This window comes from Falco biarmicus, chromosome 5 (genome assembly GCF_023638135.1).
Source record: "Falco biarmicus isolate bFalBia1 chromosome 5, bFalBia1.pri, whole genome shotgun sequence".
Taxonomy (NCBI): Eukaryota; Metazoa; Chordata; class Aves; order Falconiformes; family Falconidae; genus Falco; species Falco biarmicus.
In genome coordinates, this window is record NC_079292.1 from 13814006 (window position 1) to 13837622 (window position 23617).

The 23617-nt window shown below is 35.0% G+C and overlaps 1 protein-coding gene across 9 annotated transcripts in view; it reads right to left on the reverse strand.

Moving 5' to 3' along the window:
- The window catches only part of FOXP2 (forkhead box P2), a 445070-nt gene that overhangs the window by 284489 nt on the left and 136964 nt on the right, over nt 1-23617 (reverse strand). For all 9 annotated transcript variants that reach the window (XM_056339333.1, XM_056339342.1, XM_056339336.1 and 6 more), the window contains exon 3: nt 23090-23173. The gene's annotated coding sequence lies outside the window, so the exon portion shown is untranslated. The remainder of the gene's footprint in view (nt 1-23089; nt 23174-23617) is intronic.

Here is a 23617-nt window from a genome sequence, read left to right on the forward strand (position 1 = left end):
AGATGGGAATGTTTCAGTGAACAATGAAGCTCAAAACCATGCAAACCATCACTTTGCATGAAACAGTCTTTTACAGGCAACTCTAAAATTTTGTGGAGGAAAATAGATGTTACTTTAGTAAAGACTCTATTGAGGTCAAAGAATACCTAAATGAATTCTTATTAAGCTAAGTAGAAAGTTGCAGAAACTGTTGAGAAAATACCAAATGAGTGCCATTTTCAGAGTCAGGGTAACTGAAAATATGTCTGTATTTGATAAGAATATTCACAATCAAAAGGGAGAGATGGTCAACATACGGCTAAGAATGACTGGACATATTTTTTTGTGGACTGACAGACAAAAGGAAAATCCCTAGAGGATGAACTCCTGCAAGCTTCAAGACAGCTTCAGTATAGAGTTTGATGTGTGCGAAAGACACAGGAGGTCAAGTAATCCCCTTATGGTTAGAGAATATATAGTAAAAATTCTATTTGCTTGTAAAGTCTCTTTATTTCACTGGTCTTTCAGATAAAGTATTATGATTAAGTGACACAAGGCCTTTAGTAAGACACACTGGTTCCTGGAATGGTACCTACTCCTGGAAACCTGCTAGAAGAAAAAAGACTGAAATAAAGCAAAAGATCTGAAAGCGAAAGGAAAAAAAAGGCTTAATCCCTAAGCCACTCATTTTGGGGTGGAACATTCCTTCCACTCTTAAGACTTTTTTCCCACTGAACTTACCTATGTTCTGAGATACCAGCCTTTCTGCTGAATGGATACCTACTGCCAACCTTTCTTCTATTTGGACTCCTGTTTTACAGGAAGAGGGAAAACACTTTCTTTTTCAATTCCTTTATGCTACCTGCAGGGTTTCTGAAGAGCTTGTAATAATACTTCATCGGAAAGAACACATAATAGTACATTCTATCACTAAAGAAGCCTCTGATGCTGGTCCTCATACTTAGTCACTCATTGCCACCTGAGGCAAGACTTCTAGGAAATTACAACTCTCAGAAGCAATAAAAAGCTCAAGATAAAGTTTAAGTTGTCTTATGTTGTCATTTCTTTGAAGTATGAACAACTACAACAAATGCAGTTTCTTTGAAAAGAAACTGTTTTCAGCTGCAACACAGGACCAACACAAACACAACACAAAGCACTTTCCTGACATTATTTTCAACTTTGTTTAACAGAAATAAATCAGGCTGCCAAACATGGAAGTTCTGAAAGACAAATGAAACTAACAGAAACTGTACCTCTTCAGCCTGTCAATACACCAGTAGAATCAGGTTTTAAGACAGAAAACCCAGGACTGGCTCAAGTTTACATAGGTGACGTTTTTCACGATGAATCAACACTAAATCAATTTTCAGTCTTGTCTTAAGAAGAACATACTTGGATTTTGGCTGTTCGCAGTATTTCAGATGAGCCATAAAACAGAATTCCTGAACACTTCTGCTTACAGATCACATTGCACTTCACAGCTGTTGTGTTTTACCCCAGCAGAGGGTGCATTTAAGCAAGTGGAAAAAAGCAATTTTCTTTTACATATAGCTTAAAGTGCTTTTAGGGGTCTTTTTTAATAACATGTAACACATAGATATATTATATTTAAAATACATGCAATAATTATTAATAAATAATTATTAAGTTTGCCTGCAACTTTCATCTCATTTTTTGTAGTTCTTCATGTGCCACAGTGAACATCAGCATAATGCTGCAACTAGTTGAATGGAACAGTGAAGTCTGAGGAATAGACTTCAATTTCACAACATTGTGATATATATGAGGTCAGTAAACCTGCGTAATAGAATTGCTATTATGATTACTTTTTAAAAAGGAATTTTTTGTTTAATCTTCTACATTAAAAGAATGCTGAGACTGCAAAAGCCAAGCATTTAAAAAAACAGAACATGCCTGAAGTTGTTCATATGGCATTATTTCAACCTCATCCGCATGACCTTTCCTCCATTCTTTGTTACTCTGTGCCACATTATTTGTTTCCCCAGGACCTACGTTTCATCACTGCATTGGATAGACTTAGTTTTGAAGAGGAATTGGGTTTTTTTAAACACTTTCATTTAGTGTTACTTAGTGCAGAGACTGTTGTCTCTGTCCTGTGCTCCCTTTGTTGCTGAAATAGGAAGGGATGTGGCCAAGGTATGCACGCTTTGGGAACTGGGAAAATTTTTTAGGGAAGCACACTGTCATTCCAAGAAAATGGATTTTTGCCACAAATAATTTTTCATCAAGCTCCACAAAATGAAAAAAGATGAACAATCTGCCATTCCATACAAATCCTTCCCTTCCTAGGTTGTCATACACATCTACCATTATGGTACTTAGATGAAAATATATGCAAAGCTTCCTCAAAAGTTCATACATACTGTCTGTTGTGTGTATGTTCTCCTATGAAGTCTCATAAAGTAACCTACTTTTGCAAACATTTTACTCCTCTGGCCAATATAAGTCAAAATTTGGAAAAGAAATAATCCGCAATTACCTTCCTACCATTTTTTCTTTCTCTTAAGTGAAAAAAACCCCACCTTTTAATGGTTTAACGTCAGAGTAAAAAAAAGACAGCAGTCATCATTTGTAAAACACAAACCAAACTGCATTTGAATGAGCAAGGATTCCTACTAAATTGTACAGGATTAATCCCGTAAAGCAATTTTCAGCTAAAATCCTTAAATAACATGCGACTTGTAGTTCTACACTCATAATTGCAGTTGGACATGGAATGAGTAAACAAAGGATTATGGATGGAAGCAAAATAACAACAAAACCAGGTACTTTTGTAAGCAACAGAACTTAGTAATAACAGCATGGACATACTGCTGCAGCCTTTTTCCTCAGCAGATGCAATATTTTGCATGTTTGTTACATAATCCACCTGTTTTCATGGTTATAAGTATCTTTGAGGCCTCTACTTCTCCATCAACTTTGTTTGAAATTGGCCAACAAGTTCAAGAATTATTGTGGGGGACTGACAGACAGATAGTATGATTGCATCAACTTACAAAACTCCTGTTTCCTTAAAAGAGTATGATAAAAATAGCAACTTTAGTCTACAGTAGCCTAGGAGATAGATGATTCCACATCAGGGCCCTTTCTGCAGGGAAGGCCAAGCCAGAAGAACACAGGAATTCAGTGTTCATGTCTAGCAATAAGAATTCTAAATGTGATAAACTGTCATAACATGACAAAAGAAGGAAAGAGAGCAGATAAATATATGCCCAGTACTACACTAAGTATTAAAAATAAGATTAAGCAATCAGAATATTTTAAATAGCATGCTTGAAGGAAAAGGAAATAACATCTTTTAATGTGTTATAATTACCTGTTGTTAGTACCTTTTGGTTAATTCTGTAAGAAAATCTCAAGCAGAACATAAAGAAGAGCTTGCTTCTTTGATTTCTAACTCTAGACTGGCAATGGTTCAGCAACAGAACACGACAGAGCAACCTCACTTAACTGGAATACTTTAAATGGAGCTTTATCAAGGATTAATATACCACGGTACTTCCAATTGTTATGAGCATGTGGTTATCAGTTCAGGTGCAGTAACTCCCCCTTTAGTAATTCAGTCATGCTTTGAATACTCCAGCGCACCTATTTCACCTCTTTATTTATTCATCAGAAGAAAAGCTGCTTGTAAAGATTTGCATGGTTTTGTTACAAGACAACTAATATAATATAATCATTTCATTGCATTCATTGTGTTGTTCAGTATGAAATCAAGATTAGGTTGCAGAACATAGCAAATATCTTCCATAGCATTACCGCCAAAAGTATCCTGAGCATCAGGCTTACAAAGGAGACCAGTACTCCTTCATTCATTGAATCTTGTTCCGCATACAGGTAGACCCATGACATAATATAGCACACTCAATACATTCACAAGCATGGAGTGCTTTTTTCCCCCTGAAGTCAGTGCCTTTGGTAAACAAGTCGAAGATACACCTAAATTTGGTGCACTTACTTTACTGATAAGAAGACTGCTGAGGAACACATTCATTGACACTGGACTGATATTATATATAAGCTAGTTATGTACCCTAACTTTTGATTTTATGTAATAGACACAAAATTCATATCCACCTTATTTGGTTTCTCCAAGTATTAAGTTACAGATACAGGAATTTACACAATCTTCAGTGGCATCACAAAAAAGTTGTACAGCTTTGCCAATTTAAGTGTAACACAACTGAACACAAATTATGATTTACACATAACTAATGAGAATGTTTTCATATGCAAAATATTGTAGTAGAATTAAACTGTATAAGAGGTGCCACAACATCATTATAAAAGCTGGAAAATACAATAATAACACAAGAAATGGTGAAACCATGAATTAAATTTCACAGTTGCTACACATGTTCAAGTAAGTAAACTTTGTTTTTACAAAAGATTTTCCAGCTGGAAATCAGGAAAAAGAAGGAGGTAGAAGAAAAAAAAAACCAAACAGCTAAAGAAATCTTTACTATTCGATTGAAATAGTTTAACATTTAAGATTTAAAAAAAAAAAGCTTAAAAAAACCTCAATTATAAAAATATAAAAAATTGGAATGACCACATTCATCAAACTGTCCACTTAAAGTAATACTATTGCAACTCACTGAAGAATCAGCCATCAATTAGATGAATTAGAAACTGTAAAATTTCATTAAACATATATTAACCATAGTTAGCACTGTAATATGACCCACACTTAGGTGTGCATTTAATGTATCACAATATGCCAGCACTCCAAGAGGGAAAACCTTCCTTCTATTTTTCCTGGTACCATCTTGAGGACTTGAAAAGGAGGTCTTCAGAGACAAAATCAAAAGAAAGTAACAGGGAAGAAAAAATGAAGTTGCTGAAGCAAAAACATACCAAAAAATATGAAACATCTGCCCAAGGCAGATGTGAATTCAAGACATGGCTATACGTGTTAAACAAATAAAGCACAAATACTGAGTTATGGGACTACGTTTCCACCTTGAAGTCGTAGTGACTAGGCAATGTTGGCAAGCTTTGCCTTCATGCTTTATGACCTCCTAAGAAGCTCCTCAATGACGTTACAGCCCACTGATTCATAGTTGCCTTGTATTTGTTCTAACTGTATTACATTAATATGGATGTTATTCATACGAATAATATGTAATAAAACCACAGAATTAAACCTTTGTAACATCATTGCATACTGTTCTAGAACGCTTACACTTTAATTACTATATATATTTATCTATTTTCATACCTATATAGATATAGGGGTGGGGGGGTGGGGGGGGGGGGGGGTAGTGTAACACCTTCACTCATCTTGCTTTCCTTGCCATAGCTGACTTTGTTACAACAGGGAATCATCTTATATCAATAACATGGAACGAATTAAGGTAGTCCCAACCATCAACATCACTAATCACAGGACACAAAGTTCAGCACAGATTTTACCCACAGTCTTCACATAACTTTACAAGATGCTTTCCCGATTTAATTCACAAATGTCAGCAAGTTGTATACACTTGCTGGAGCTCTTCCAGCCTTGTGTCTTTCCTCCTTCCATTCTGACACCACTAACAAATTCCATCTTACTTTTTCTGGATCCTTAACCTCTCTGGTACTATGTCCCTATCCTGAACACCTTTTCTATTAGAGGGTTAATACCAATTTCCCTTTCTCTGCTACATATACATATGGTTCTTTTTGTACTTACTTCAGAATTATTCATTCCCATAGACATTTCCCCCTCACTGATATTTTTTACCCAGTTCTTTGGGATCAGAACCAACACAGAAGGATTGAGACAGTTGGGAGACTACATCTTATGACTCAGCATGGCTGTCTTACACCAGAAAATTTACTTAGTTTTTACCTTTAATGTCAATAATTCTGACTTATCCCAATTACTACCACTGGAATAATCATTCCATATGTTAATAGCTTCCTACAAAGTCCAAAAACTTAGTCCATTTTCCATACAACACCATTTTACCTACTCCTTAATCACAAAAACCACAACGTGTAACCACATTTAATATAGAATACTAAGTCCATGCTAGAAAGCTGTCATTAATCTGGCTGATGAACAGTAGAAAAATTTAGAAAAATTGAAAAATTTGAATGGCAATAAAATGTAAACATTTTCCTATCAATTTAAACAAAATTAAATTCAGCTAAAATAAGTTATGAAATGTCAAACAGTAGACTAACTGCAGCTATTCTGTGTGCCCTTCTGCTACACTTAATATTAAGACAAAAAGTGAGATATGAGAGAGACTTCCTCAAAGCAGCATGATAGATCCTAGACAGGAGGAGAGGTACATTAAGCTCATGCTAGGTTTTCATGTTCCTTAAAAGACCTAGACTAAGGCATAGATACACTGCGGTCACTGTTGTGACTACATACATTTCCTACATACTTATTGGAGCTAGTCTGAAAGTAGCCACCGCAAATGCTGTGACCCATATAGCCATAGCTCTGATGAACTCAGCACAGGCTGCAAAATCTGCGAGAGAACCGAATAAATATGCAATTACTGAATTGTTTCTGTACCTCCAGTCCCACAGATGCAGACACACTCTGCCAGAATCCCAGATGACTATGAAGGGGAGAGTGACTTCTATGGAATGATATTCCTGAGTGCCCTTGGAATACTTCCAATATTGAGTGTTAGGGACAGAATCAGAAGAAAAGCAAGAAACAACTTTGCCTTTATAGTGAAACCAGCTAATTTAAAGATGAACAAGAGAAACCAGAACCTAACATGACTATCATATACTAAAATCCAATAAAAAGGTAATACCTTTGGAAAGGCATTTCTAGTACTTGGTATTATTATTTTAGTTACTTTTTTAAGATATATATTCACACACTTACACAACTCTTATTAAAAAAAATATTTTGTTGATGAGAAGGTGCTTCCAAGATCTGACTGTTTACAATATCTTCTCCAATTTATGTGTTTCCAATTAAAAATTATTGACATTTTTGGACAGCAATACTTGTTCCAGGACAGAAAAAATGAACTTTTTTACACCAAATGTTTACAACAGATTGATCACGTATCTCACAATATACCTCACAATGGTATTTTAATAAAACAGGTTCTAAAATACTAATTACAATCACTGATTAAGCACTATATATTAAATGAAAAATATTTTGCAAACTTCTCGCCAACACTTTCAGAGTGATGGGACAAGCACTGAGAATTGGTACATAGCCCCGCATTAGGAACCATGGAAGATTAGTGTATGAAATTCAAGTAACTGTAAATTCCAGATAGCAATTCTTGTTTACATGGACCAGAAAATCTCTAATCTCAGTATTTCCATAACTTTTCCATTATGTACAGTTCATTTTAATTGCCAGAATTTTTCTGTTTTGTTTGTTTCTTTCATTTGGCTGAAGAAATAGGTTATGGATGGGAAAAAGAGAAGAAAACAACAAAATAAAGAAAATTATTATTGTGCAGATTTTTATCTAATTGTTCAATGAATAAGAAAACATTAATCCACAAATTACTTCAATAAATCGGTGTTTCCAAGTGGATGGGTTCCACATCCCATAGATGAGAATCCAAAATAAGCAGCCACGGCAAGAAGGTTTTCATAATATGACAATCTCTCTGCTTTCTCTCACAGTTCAACACTGTAATAATAAAAGCTGTTGATCTTTAGAGGGTTTCTGTACACAGAAAGTAGTTCCAAGCTGACTCACAGCACCACAGTCCCCTTTTATGGGTTAAAATGTACAGTACACCCATACCTGTAGACATTGTCACTGATAATACAAGACAAACAACATTTTTCTTAAAATGTGTTCCTGGCCTATTCAAGTAATCACAATAATTACAAAAATGAGATAACAAACTAGGTCTCCAATAATATCTCTGGTAGGAAATGAATGAAGATACCAAATTTCAGAGATATTGCTTAAGGCTTTCTGCAACATTATGATATATCCCGAGGACAAACAAGTATAACAAATCTGAGTTAAACCAGTTGTATAAACCCATAAAACACAGGAACATGCATTTCAGCAGATAAGCACACTTACCATCACATGGATTTACAGAGCCCTAGTAAGGATTGTACTATAGCTACTGCACACTTACTGCTTACCAAAACAGTGAAATTAAAGCTATCTCTAGCAGGTGTACACATACTACGACTGCCTAAGTGCAAAACAATTCAGGACGGACAACACTGCATTAGCCATATGGTCACATTTCCATGAACATAATGTCCAGAGGAGGGCCTTTGGGTATTTGGGTTGAGTTTGGGATTTTGTTTTGTTTAGTTGTTTGTTTTGGTTGGGGTTTGTTTGTTATTTTTCTCAGGAGGAGGGGGTGTTTGAAGTGGGTTGGTTGGTTTTTATTTGTTGGTTTGGTGTTTGAAAGGAAGAATATTAGCAGAATCCACATAAAATCTTACTTATAGTTTAGTCCCACCATGCTAGGAGTTACCACACACTGTACTTCCAGCTAGGTTGAAATATTTCCAGAGCTTTTTCAGTAAACAAATGCTTTGAAGTTTAACAGATTATTTTAAATAAATTAAATTTCTTATAAATATTTTCTGTATTACATTTCCTCTTAGATACCAGCACACAAGTATTTGCAGAAAAAGGAGGGACAGACTCAAAACATAACATCTTCATCCTATCTGTATGTGTACTTAAAACAACAGTTTCCAGGCGTGACAAAGTAAAAATTACAGCGAAAGCCACAGGTATGTAGGTATGGAATTTCCAAAAGCAGTTTTTAAGCAAAGAGCAATACAAAGCTCTTCAATGTGAATACAATTTGGAAAAGATCAATGGTTCCAGAGTCTGTTATCCTGTCTTCCACAAAAGCAAAATCTGAGCAGACTTAATTGCAAAGATTATTTACTGTGCCAGCTTGACCTACATCTCTTATTGTGGTACATATTATCTATAGCTGTCAATGAACACCCATGAATGTTCTGAAGGGGAAACAATCAAGACTTCTTACTTCATGAGGTTTGAAATTTTACAACTACCTTTTTTGTATAACATTGGCTCCACTAAGTCACTTTTTTTGAGAGCTTTTCTTTTATGTTTCTGGATACAAAAGATAATGACTTTATCTGTCCTGAGCTTTATTTCTGAAGGAAATCATTCAAGAACTTTTGGTCTCTCAAGATTCTCCTTGAAATGCGAAAGAATGGGGTTCTAAATATTTTTTTTATTTAGGGACCTTCATTGTCCTTGACTCCAATTATGCAATTCAGATATTGCAAAATCCATTACTTGGTGCTTCAAACAGCTACAAAAAATAGATTTTGATGTATATTACCTCAGATTAATGAAGATAATACTGCAATTTGTCTAAATACATATATGTAGTTTCCTGAACTCCTGATTCTCCATTCAGAAATGGCTTCATATAGAATAAGCTTGCAATCATATTTGGCAAAGGTTTCTGGTTACTATGTCATCCTAAAGTTGCTCTTTTAAATGTATTCCTTATTGATCCTTTTAGTTCCTAACAGGACAAATAGCAATATTAAAGATCACACCATTCCTGCCCCTAGGAAAAGACCTTTTGAGTTCCAGTATCCAGAAGGGCAGAGGATGGACTCAGAGCTAAGTGCCCTTGCCTTTTGCTCCTGCCTTTATTCCCTGTTCACTAAGGGATGGCACGACAAAGACAGTGGCGCTATAAAACCTTGCAAGCTTCTGTGTCTCACCGCAGAATCTTTCAGTAATACTGTCTAAAGAAAGGACTTGCTTCCCCTACTCATACCCATTCAAGCTCTTTGTAAAAGTACTATGGAAATATGCTACCTGTGTGTGACCGCTGCCACAGTTTTCTTGAATAGAATAGACTATTTTCAGTTGGAAGGGACCTACAACGATCATCTTGTCCAATTACCTGACCACTTCAGGGCTGTGGCCAAGTTACAAAACATTATCAAGGGCATTGTCCAAATGCCTCTTAAACACTGACATGCCTGGGGCATCAGCCACCTCTCTACAAAGCCTGTTCCACTGCTTGCCCACCCTCTTGCTAAAGAAATGCTTCCGAATGTCCAGTCTAAACCTTCCCTGAGGCAGCTATGAACCATTCTCACGCGTCCTATCACTGGATACCAGGGAGAAGAGCTCAGCACCTCCCTTTCCATGTCCCCTCCTCAGGAAGCTGTGGTGAACAATGAGGTCACTCCTCCGCCTCCTTGTCTCCAGACTATACAAGCCCAGTCCTTAGCTGCTCTTCATAGGACATTCCCTGCAGCACTTTGACGAGCTGTGTTGCCCTCCTCCGGATGCATTCAAGGACCTTCACACTCTTCTTAAATTGTGGGGCCCGGAACACAGTACTCAAGAGCATTGCTGTACTTTGTCGCTGATCAACCCTTTACCCTAAAATCTACAGCACCTACCAAATGATGATGGAGATGGTGCCAAAATTAAATTGTTCTGTTATTTTTCTTATAAAATGGATGTTGCACTTCAAATACATAATACATAAGCTATTTACTGCTAAGCAGTAAACGTATATGGGAATAAATGTAAATGCCAACAAATGAATACTGCTCTAACTTTGAAGAATGTCTTGGAAGAGATTACTATTGATACAGTCATAAAATATATTAAAGTACATATCACAATTCAGCCAAAGATCTGTTCACAGTCTTAAAATTAAATGCACATATTACTAGATTGAGTCCTGATGGCTCAAACTTTGTCAACTCAAACCATAGATGAATGTACCATAAAACCCACCGATGTTTTTATAGAACTCCAACATTAATTATTCTAATCATGCTTAAATGTTTCCATTGACAAAAAGGTCTTTGGAAGTCCAACTTCAGCAGAAAAACCTGCAGATTTCCTGCATTCCTTTTTAAAGTCTAGCCCCTTGCTGAGACATTGTGAATAAGCAGTATTTGCATCACTAGCAGAGGGGAAATGACTGAATTAGTATTTTTCCTGAAAAAAACCTCAAGGAACTATTAAAGCAAGAGTAGCATCATGGGTCATTCACAAAATAAGTAAAAAGAAGAATGTGGTATATTTCCCAGCTATCTTATTCATTAATAAAATTGGTATTATTTGATTTACTAATTTGGTGGAAAATGCTGCAAGTACAAACAAAAAAATGAAGTCTCAGGAACACCTTCTGTACTTCATGCAACTTTATCTGACCTTGAATAATGCTGGTGCAAAGAGCTCAAACAAATTAGATTTTACATTTACAAGAATTCCACACAGTGAACATCTAAGAGTGTGAAAGCCTCCTGACAATTTTTCCAGGTTGTTCTCAAAAACAGGTAAGAATTTCCTTGCTAAAACATCAATCAGTTCCCAATGGGAGTTACTTTAGGTAGGCCTGAGAAATAAGAAGCTTCAGAATTACGGCTTTTCTGTCACAGTACAGCAGCTCAAGAAAAAGGACAAGAGCAAGGGATTAAGGAAGCTTAGATATTGTTCACAATTCAAATTAATCTTTGAGTAGATGATGGGTTGTAAGTGACAGATGAATAGACAACTAGAATTTTCAAGTAAATGTTCCTTCTGTCCCACAGCCAGGAGGATTTGCTTAGCTGAACTACAGTTTCCCAACGCCTGACTGATGCAAGGACAAACAAGGCGTAAATTTAAGCTAAAAAGCCTGCCCTCATTGATAAAAGAGGTAAAGAAGAAATATATTTTTGTTTTCTTACTTTTAAAGCAGAAAGCTGGTAAGTCAAGAGAGCAAATCAAGCAGGTAAAACTTACAGAAAAAAATACTAGTGCCTGTACTCTCACCAAAGTCTGTTCCAGTCATTTGGAAAACCCTTCTATCAAGGGTAACAGATCACACAGGCATGCTCAAATAGCTGGTATTCTATGGTGGCTCATCTATATTGGATAAGAGTAATATAATATACCTGGGAAGACCTAAGTAAGCATAAAATATCCTGTACGTAATTATCCTTTATGCAAGTATTTAAAAAAAAAAAAAAATCATAAGTTTTTTTATACATGCATAGGTATTACATTAGCCAATTAGAGATAAGCTTTATCTTTTTCTCTCAAAGTGTGCATAAATATCCTTGACAAGATGAATGAAGGGAAGAAAAAAGCCAAAAAACAACCACCCAAATCAGTTAAAACTAACTATACCTATTTAAAAATGCAGAAGAACAATACGTGAGTAGTTTAAGCATTCATGTGTAGTGTATTTAGACAGCATTTGTCATATTATGTTTGTTGTGCTGTGTCAAAGCAAAAAATCTTCTGTAATAATTGTAATTATTTTAAAAGATTTGAATGAAGCTGTTCAGGACAGACTTTTAAAGCTACTTTCTTACATACAGTAAGATAAAAGAAATATTTTTTTATTTTCAATAAAGAGGTTTAAAATATTTTAATAAATGTGTTTATGCTACAGGATTTTGAATTCCTGAGATGTAAATAAAACAGTAACTCTGTAAAGCTCACAGAATAACTACATAAGCCATTTTACAAGGAGAATATATTTTTCCTTCTTTTCTATGAGCACATAAAGCTCTCCTTCAAGCTCTTACTAAATCTATTGATCTGTGAAACACAGTGCACTCCAGGGAGGCAATTCACTTGACGTTATATATCAAATGATGAGATGAATAATGATCATACCATTTGGTAATTAAACATCTTACAAACCTTTTAACTAACTGAACGTTAGAAAGGTCAAATGAGATCAAACTTACTTTTTTTGTTTTCAATTCTTTTCTTGTATTAGCAATACAAAAGTCATATTTAACAGTAACTATAATACTACATGGCAAAACCAAATAATTAAGCAACTTATTTTTCATTCCTATATTATTACAGAATTTGAATACACAGAGAAATTGTTCTTTCATCCTACAGTCCTATTATAATCTTAATTTTAAGCTTACAGAGAAGTAGCCACTCACCAGTATATAGCAAATAACTAGCAAAATTACTGGATTAAGGGAAACAAACAGCACATAGAGCAAATCTAAACTTTACCAAAGCACCAAGGAATTTAAATAAACTTCCTTGACAACTTCCTGTATAGTTACAGGAATCTGTTTTTTTATTAGAGGATAAGTATAGGCCATTTCAACAGTTCATCACGTTAGACATTAATGTGGACATTTTATCTATTAACATAGAGTAATAACATAAATGTTTGACACTAGAAACAAATCCAAAATGTTTATTAAAGAAGTCACCTAAAGCTGTTAATTTCATGAACAGTTTTGCGTTTTACCTGTAAATTTGGCAGTTGCAAAGGCAATGAAAAGATGTAGCAAAGACAGGTTTTACTACGGACTGCCACTACCGTAAAAATCACCTCCCTCAATGGCTAAAAGTTTCTCTCCAACACCTCTGTCAAACATGGAGTTCCCAGAGAAGACAGCATCTATGACCATCAAGCCCTTCCTTGTCAGAAAGAATAAATCCCTCTACCTCCATGCAAACTATCAGCCTTCAATAGCCAAATAGATTCAGATCCCAAATACTACAGAATGTCTTAGGATTTCCCTCTAGTTATTTTCCTAGGAAACAAACAAATCTTTATTAGTTTGTGAAGACAACATCCAGCATCATTCCCCAAAACAAACTGTGACAGATTCAGTCACCTTTCACAAACATACAAACACACAATCAAATTTTGAGAGAAGTAAACAACACAACCCATGACAGCCTACGTGCATATTACAGTTCTGTCTTCTAGAAGAGCAAACTGGCCACTCTCAGAAACCATCCTTAGTCTACTCAGGCCAGTATATCTGTGTTGCCTCAGGTGCTTCTAGACAACTAGAGCTAAACCAGAAAAGAGAGGTATCAGGGGCAGAAGTGGAATGAAGGAGAGAGGTTTTTTACAAGGCATCTATAACAAGTAAGGCAGCAGATGAATTTGCCAACTGAAGGACAGAATTTTTTCTGGGAAGTCCCACATCCATGCTGAGGTCTGGCTGTTGCTATCGGATGTAAGAGAGGTGTAGGAGATAGATACCTTCTTACCATCAACTGCCAGTTGCTGACAGTACTTTGTCTTTCTTTGTCTCAAGGCTGGGAAGAGAGGTCAAATTCACAAAATGAAAAAGAGGTAATTAAATTGGATACTCTATCTTCTGAGATCTTTTAAGTATTGGACAGGGTATTGAAGTTCATAACGTAATAACTTCAAAACACTGTCCTATCAAATACATTCCATCAATCCAATATATAGCTTTTTCAGGCCTAAAAAATCATAAAAGTTTAAAATATCTTGAACTAAAAATATTTCTGAATTACAAAATTAAAATAATATAAATTATAAGATTGCAGTAACATTAATACTTCCTCAGATCTCCCTTTTTCATATAGTTCAAAAGTACAGTATTTAGCAAATCTTGGAGAGAAAGCGCAAAGACTTATTTTTCTAAAAGTTTAACATGCAAAAATTTAGGCGAAAAATGTTACTTTACTGTAACTAACTGGTGTATTTCATTATCTTTTACAATGGAAAGGAAATAACTGTGGGGCTTCTGCAACAGAACAACTTCCCTTAACAGAGCAAATAAACAGGTGTTCAGATCAGACTTATTTTAGGAGAGTATTATGCATGTGATTTTAAGCACTGATCTGTGAAAAGATGTTCAGTGGAGGCTCAAGGGCTTCAACATATGCTCACTTAGCAAACAGCTGCAGTAGTTAAAAGATGCTCCTGCCCTCTCCCTCCTTCCCCTGCTGTTTGCTACCTTACCAATGCCAGAGATGCCTGCTGCCACTCAGGAGCTGGCAAAACGACTACACAAGCACTGCTAAGTAACTTCCCTGCAAAGCCAAGTAGCATGGTTTAAACTGTTAATGGATTTTCCACTGCATACGCTGCGGATCCTTTCCATGTTCATTTCTGTTTTCCTTTTTGAAAGTGACAGGTTGAAGAAGAGAAAGAAGAAAGAAAGAAAACACAAGTTCTGGAGTAGAGGCAATAATGAATTTCTGAGAGAGAGCAAAGATACCTAGAACTGCAGAACCTGTTCGTTAAATAATTATGTGGTTTAGTTATTGAAAGAATTATTGATAATGATGAGTCTGATATTTCTGCAGTGGAGAAGAAAGATTTACGCACGGGCACGCTTACCTTCCATATTCCTCATAGCACTACTGCTCAAAAAGACAAATACAAAATGATTCTGTCTTAAAAGAAACCTTTAAGTATTTTCCCATTCATTTCATAATTCAGTTCAACGTATCAGCCTTATTTGTAAAAATAAAATAAATAATAATGCTGTCATTTATTTAGTCCACTTAACCAGTAGAGAGAAACTGGTCTTAGGCAAGTTTAGAAGTTCTGATAGGATGACGACACGAAGATTACAAAATCCTGAACTTATTTTTTTAAACAAGTAGTTAACAATCAAATTTGAGAAAAAGTACATCCACCTAAAACTAAAGTAAAAGACTTTGACTGGGCTGAGTAGACATTTTGTATGTGTTATGTTTTAATTCTTTAATAAGTGATGAAAGAGAGAAATTTCATGAAATGTCATGAAAATATATCTTACAGAAAACAAAGTAACAACTAAAGGCAAGTGCCCATGTAAGTTTCCATCTTGAAAAGAAGCAAGCTAAATATCCACAATAGTATATACTGCTCAGATAATAAATACCAGGTTCAAAATAGTTGCAAAATTTTTAAGACATGAGGTCACATGTCTTTGTCACTATCGCACTATCCATCTGCTATAATTTGAAGTGTTTAGTATTCAGCTTCACCAAAATACAGAACAATATTAGGTTGCAAATTCAATTACCGAAGCAACTTCTATATGCATTTCCATAGATCTAAACCAAAATTTAATTCAGTTTCTCCTTCAAGTACAATAACACTGAATTAAAATTAGTCTGTTTCCTATTAGCGTAGTTACCTATAAAGCTACACTTAACCAAAATATATATTTTAGAATTAAATTTCTATTTTGAACATGCTATTGTACCATGTCCTACACCTTATACTTGAGAAACCATATATTGTTTAAAGTATAGCAAGCAGTTGAAACTTTGCGGCCTGAGATTACATGCCTAGTATTTTCATTTGCAAAACCTTTACTGAATCTGTCATAATTTACTGAATCTTTATATAGGTACTTGAATCTATACACATGTATTTGGATGTAGGACCAGAACCATATGAACCCAAACAGGACTTATTTTGCTTCTCTAGAAGACTGAAGCTCAGGAAAAAAAAAAAAAAAAAGTTCCTTCAAAAATTAAACTGTGAACGTTTGAATTTTCTAAAAAACCTGATGCGGTTAAGCATGGTCTTACCCATCAAATCACCAATAAAAACCTATCTCCTGTAGACTGTGACTGACAACAATTACCACTAAATAGCTGTTTTACAGACTACATTAAAAATTCGGAGGCCCAGTTCCTAAGGGACAGTGATCTTTGTCCAGTTCCTAGATGACAGTGCCCACATCAAAGAAAATCATTACCTCTTTCTTTGCTAGATCCCATAATGCATTTTCCAGAGGAGAGAAGAAATCACTCCCCAAGACAGTTAACAAGCACCACTTAGAAATAAAAAACTCATTTAAAATCAGCTTTTTAGGGATGTTAACTCTCAAAGCAATCAAATAAACATCTATGCCATTTTCAAGATCCTTTTTATTTTCAGGAATTAGACTTGCTGTTATTTCTTCCATATGCAGTTACTTGTACTGAATAGCATTCTTTATTGCCTACTTTTTTTCTTTTTTTAAAATATGGATTTTAAATAGCTGGTCACATTTATCATGGACTGATTTCTGGATAAGGGAACTTCAAAAGCATCCAAGAAATAGAGGTAATTTCCTTTACTGTGTTACTGGAAAACACAGGAGACAATAACATGAAAATTAGCCCTTCAGAATTACTTCAAATATGGTCAAGTAAGAGACCATGCTGAAGAAAAGAGCACAAATAAGTTGTTCTGAGAAATATGAGAAATGACATTTGGTTTCCTTAAGTTTTACAGAAAACCAAAGCAAACTACTGCTGAGGTTTCTGTTTCTCTTGATAAAATTAGCTTTTATTCTATCTAAATCAATCTATGTTGGAATACTTACAGGTCTCACATTTACTTCCACAAACTGCGGTAATGCTTAAAGGCTTTCCAACTTAACTAGAAAACCCCATGACAGATAGAAAAGACTTCACAACACAGACAAGAGCAGTGATTCTTTGTCTTGGATGCCTCATCAGGGGAAAAAACAAGGCAATTTTATGTATATAATTAAAATCTAATTAAACTAATGTTCTCTGTTGCCTCCTCCAAAAGGCAATGTTTTCTAGGAACTTAATTTCATACAAGCAGAAAAAGAAAACAAAAGAGCTAAATCGGAGATTTGTGGCAGAGTTGCATGTTCCTCTAGTCCCTCACACAGAAAGACAAAGATGTTGATGACCTTTTTATCCTACTGCATCAACAGAAAGAGCATAATAAAATCAATGAGAAGAGCCTTCCTTCAGGAGGATGGGAAGCCCTATCTTGCTCATCACAGTCACTAAATTTTGCTTTTTAAGTGTTTAAATTTTAAGTCTGGAATGGCTGTTGAGAGCATTAAGAGTTTGGCCAGACACACAGTCAATCAGCATGGCAACAACAGACATTAGGGTAGACCTCTCCAGAGCACAGCTGGTGCTAGTGCTCTGCATTATAAGCACAATAATTTTCCTTCTTAAAAATATGACCAGAATGGGAAAAACTATCATTCACATTTCGTAAATTGATTCACATTCATATTGGAAATATGATTTTGACCAGCACCGTCCCTGTCACTGCACACATCAGCATAACTAGTTGTGTATTCTGGCTAACAGTTAATCCAAAAATCCATTCTTACTATGTTTTTCCAATCTGTCAGTTCACTCCTGCAAGTAATTTTCAAATAGCTCATTCATAATTTATTTCAAACCCAGTATTTGTGAAATCTCACAAGCATCCCATAAGTCAGTACCAACAGCACAACAACAACAGTAACTTAAAAAAAATAAAATAAAATTGATATCTAACACAAAAAAAATATTTTGTTTAAACATAAAGAGAAAAATTAATGTATTTGTTATTTAAATGACTTTTTTCAAGGTAGAAAATCAAGGCTGCGTCTGCAAACTGTTAATATATTTTTAATTTATTTTATATTTATTTCCTTTATTAACTCTAGGTTACTTTGGGATAATGTATTGTACTACACTAACACACAGGTGTCTTGCTTTCTTGAAGAAGTGGTGCAACTAGTAAGAAGGAACCCACTAGTGTGACACAGATGACCAATACTCATTCTTACCCAGACCAAAAAATGAGGCATATGTTACCTGTTGTATCTTCACTTGTTTATTATTATCTATTATCTTAATTCTAAAAATAACACGGACATACTACACTGCTCATCCACAGTAATTCTTTATAAAATAAGTGCGTTGTGAAGAATATTTGGGGCTTGGTGAGCATTATTCTAAACAGTTTGTCACAATAGTGACTGGTTATCCATCACCAGTATCTTAAAGTATCAGAAGCACTAAGGGAAAAAAAAACCATTATATCCATTGTTCTTAATTTAAAAATAAAAAAAAATCAAAAAATCCCTCTGAGCAGAATAAAAATTTAAACATCAATGGAAATTCCACCAGAACACATGATAATATTTTCAACAATTATGATTTTAGTAAAAGCCATTAACATGTTTTTTTAACTGTATAACATCAAAACAGCAGACACCTCTTCCTGGTATGTTATGCCTAAAAAGTATTTCCATCTGTTTCAATGCTTTGGCTTTTTCATGGGCTTAAACCTGTCAAATTATTCCATTTGATTTCAAAGAGAATTCTCATATGGCAATCTATTTTATTTACTTTATCTTCAATAAAATGGTTGAGTGAGCATTAGCAACTATGAGACACAAGTTTCAATCAGTCCTCTGGCAAAGGCGTCAATCTACATTAGACCTACTGTGCTGTGAGCTGCAGCCAGAAAGCTGGAGTAAGACAGGGCAACAGTGAATGAGTAAGACCTAATAAAGCAGCAGTGAAGACAGAGAAAACTCTCCCTAGACACTACCATACACTGCTTATATAATGTGTGTGCCTAGTTCAACACACGAGTAGCTCCTTAATAAAGCTGACAGCTAAAAAGGAGCCTCAGACTCCCAACTTTATTTTACATGACAACTACAGTAATGGCCCTCTGTTTTCAGGCAGGCCACACTTAGAAACCTGTATTCTGTTCAGTTAAAATTAAGAGTTCTCACCTCTGTCATTCATGTCACAAAAAAAAGAATCATAAAATTATTAAGATGCACACCATCTCCCCTCATTTCGTACAATTACTTGGAAAAAAAATCAGATTCCAACTAGCTTTTCCTTAAAAATTTCTATGCTAGAAACCACAAAACAATCAGTGTATTTGAGCAGTACCTAATTTCTCAAGACAGCATCATTAAGGGCTAATTCCAACAAACATGGGGTATCACTCCTAGACGCCGTGAAAATATCTCCCTAAAAACAAACTTTGTAATAAGTAATGTAAGTTAGTATTTGATATGGGCTGTAAAAAGCAGATTATTATAATAGTGCTCTTCCCAGCAAAACAGACCATTAAGACTGTACTTAATGTTCAGCTGAATTGAAAAGGTGGCCAGTTTAAATCCATAGTTTTATACTTTATATAATCACAGCAAAAATTTTATACCTCATAGTTCCAGGCCACAAATTCAGTTCTATCGATGTAAAATACTTTTTGACAAAAGCTGCCTCCAGGCTCCCCCCAAATCAGTAAATTACCGCTATTCACAATCACCCTAGAAAGAGAATTCAAAATTCTACAATTCCATTAAGATGTACTGTTTATGTTTCAGACTCTTTCTGGTGGAAACCAGATTGAAGACAAAGCCCATCAATCCCCATCCAATTACTGCTCAGAAAGCAGGTACCAACTTTTCCTTTCAGCATTATTTTGAATATCCTCCTCTCCTTCACCTATGGCAGTATCAATTATTTGCCTTCTGACCAGACACATGGAAGAGTTAGCCTTCTCTGTGGACAAAGCTAACGCCAGTCCATTATCCAGCTGATGGAATGGCTTGTACATCAAAAGTTTCACATGTCGGTCATCAACACATTCACCAGCAATGAGACCTTACATAACTCTTGAGTGAGTTCAAGTTCAGCTGCAAGATAACTATATGAGATGTACTTTTGTACTAATTAACAGTATGATTGTGTTTGCCCTATGCAAAATAACCATATATATATATATATATATATGCACAATGAATGCTTGGTAGGTAAACTGCATACATATACAATACATGTACATGAGTTGTGTTGTTTAGAGTCCTGTAGTACCAGGAAGAAACAGGTATGAACACAATGTCTCCTCTTCCACAAGTTGCCAATACAGGACAGAAGAGCTAGATCACTTTAACAGTAATTAATACCACAACTACAAAACACAGAAAATATTCATATTTAGCAAACTTCTTTAGCTTTTTTTTCAAAGCCTAATCAACTCAGAAAATCCAGCTGTAACTGTACTACTAATAGTCCCCAGAAGCGTCCATTTAAGTCATCAGTCCAAAAATGGAACATTTTTTCTCTGCTTTCACATTTTTCCAATATGGATTTTTTCTTGGTTTTAATTGTTCCAACTCTTAACTCGGTTTTCTGAAACTTACTCCTGATCAGTTAAGTCATCTATTGAAAGATAGGACAGAAAGCAAACAGAATATTTCTCTCTGTTATTTAAAAATTACTCATGAATGCAATTTTATTTTTATGTATTTCTATCACTATTTTTATGACTGAATCCCAATTTTCAATCAGTGCAAAGACAGTGTCCTGCCATAAAAAAACATCAACTCTAAATGACATACTGAAGAACTAGCATGCAGAATTTACTACTGTTTCCTCATGGACTACAAAAACATTCCCTCTCCAGCTTCACATACTGCAAGAAATAGAGACCAGTGCTAAAAAAGCCAGAGATTTTTTTTACAGAAAGCATTTTTATAGATTGTGTTTAACTCAGAAGTTATGGAATAAAATAATGGAAGAAACAGAGTAAGTTACTTTCCTCCATATGCCTTAAGTTCCAGACATACTGGAATTCAATAAAATGATACTGCCAAACTATTATAGATGCACAAGTCAGTATTACTGTATTTCTCACATTATTTGGTACAGAACACAGTAGATTTCCAGAAAAAAATATCCTTAAAAAAATGAAAATTACTTGCTGGCTCACCAGATTTCATTTACTACACAGTTACTACACATTTACCACGCAGTTTCTATCAAACCAAACAGTTCTCCAAAATATTGAAACCATCTATGAAGAAATAATATAGTATTACTACAGAGAAGTTATACCATTCAGATATGTGTATAAATATGTGATAGAAAAACAGTCATATTTTCATTGCTACCTAGAAAGCAAAGAATATTACCTTTTTTATTTTTTCTCCATTGGGTAATGTAAGAAAAAACACTGTTTTGCAAGTATATTACTACATGTTAACATACAGCCACACACAAATATATGTGATGCCAGTAACATCTGTTTGAACGCCTGAAACATACAGTTTCCCTGTATAATGCTGTATATCCTTTGATTTACAACATTGCTAAAGCTAATATTGTATATTTTCTTCTTTCTATGGTTTCACCATATTCATACTGTACCCTCCAAGCCAGTTCCTAAAGTCCTTGGAAAAACATGAAGTTAAATTGGAAGAAAGGAATTTTCCTTTCTTATTACCAAGTGGGTAAAGACAGTCACAGTGAAACACGTATCAGGACAGTCCTGTTTTGCACTGCTTTGAATTAGGTTAAAAAGGTCTGTGCTTCCTCCCAGAGGGTGAAACTTTAGAAAACTTGTTATAAACATAGTTTCAACACTAATTACTCTCACCATCATTAACTCCTCGGCAACTACTTCTTTTTCTTGCCCTTCTCAGCTACCAATTCATGAAGATGGATGTATAAATATTATGGAGTATATGGGTATATCTGTATACTTCGTAATACCTTAGTAGTTACTGCACATGGCACACAGGGAAATAATACATATTTACATCGGCAACAGTGGTGTATATCAAAGCAGTTGGGCCTGGTTCCTATTATGGTGAGTTATTTTGTTGTACCTTGTTGAAATTTGAATCTGTAAGATTTAGTATTAGGCACCAGTTGAGCATATTTTGCAATTTATACATTAAAATATTGCCTGACATTTTGATTTTGAAAAATTATGGAAATAATCCCAAGAAATTTTCTGCCCCTGTAGGAAAAGCAAACTGTGAACAATTGCAACATTCTACATGTTGATTTAATTCTTTATTGCAATAGCAAGTATGAAAAATCTGAAATAGAAGTGAGTGGCTTGCTAAGCTCTCACATTACACTAATTCCTTGGCAATGTCCTTTTCCAGATCTCTCTATGGTAAAAAAACTAATACACAGTTATTCATGGCTCATTCAAGATAGCTATGAAGGTCTGGAGCAAAACAAGCTATTCAATGCAGGCATGCCAAGTCCCAGGGGGTACCATACCCACGAAGTGTTTCTTCACAGCAGGTTCAGACTGTTAATACACAACGCAATTCAAACAGGACTTGAACTCATGGTCCTTGACATCATGGAGTATTCCTGGTTACCAGTGGAATAGACATAATCCCAGTTTCAGGAAACTAGGAATACCCAAACTCAGGGATTCATCACTATTTAATCTTGCCTTATAACATTTTAATTTATTTCAAAAAATGTTTATACAAATACGGTCTAAAATAATTTTCTAAAGAAATTTGCATAATTATCATACTCCTAGTGCAGCTGATTTAATGAAACAATACAGTGAAACTTTAGTCCAGAGTTCCAGAGACCTTGGTGAGAGATCCATGTTTTCATTTATCTTTGTGGCAGGTGCTGGAACAGCAGATAGGGAAAGCCTACATGACTTAAATATTCTCTGGTATCTAGTCATAACACTAGCAGTCATACATCTCAGCGAATCAGAGGAAACAGAGATCAGCTATTTCAATATGGACTGGTAAGCAAGAATAGCAATTCCAGAACAAAAGAAAGTTGCAAAAAATAATACTCAAAGATATGTGATGCTTGACCTGTACTCACCTGCTTCTTCTAAGTCTCAAAAAGACCTTTTAACTTCAACCTTGAACTGAAGTGATGTCCAAAATCAATTCCAGTACCACCATCCTGACAAGAAAAAAGAGAAATGCTTACAGCTATTTAAACATTGTCTAATTTTTTTTAAAAAAATTGCCTTTATCACACCTTCTAATTAGTTTCAGATGTGCATAAGCTGATTGTAAGTATTCTGAAAGAAAAAGGAAGGAGTTATTATTTTTAAGTTTTGTATTTTGACATAGACATTTTGGTTAAAAGACCAAGCAAGTTGATAGAGAAAGATTCCCTTAACAAGCAGTCACCTTAAATGTAGTCCACAAAAAACAGAATTGTTCATCAAGTTTCTGCCTTGCAACAGAGAGACAGATAAGGCATCACTCAAAATCTAGACTTATTTTTATTATTTTATTTTTCTTATTAAAGTACCTAAAGGCAAATAAGAGGGAGGCTTCCCTGAAGTAGTTTGTTCCAGACAGAGAACTGCACACAGTATCACTACCAGTAAGTTCACAG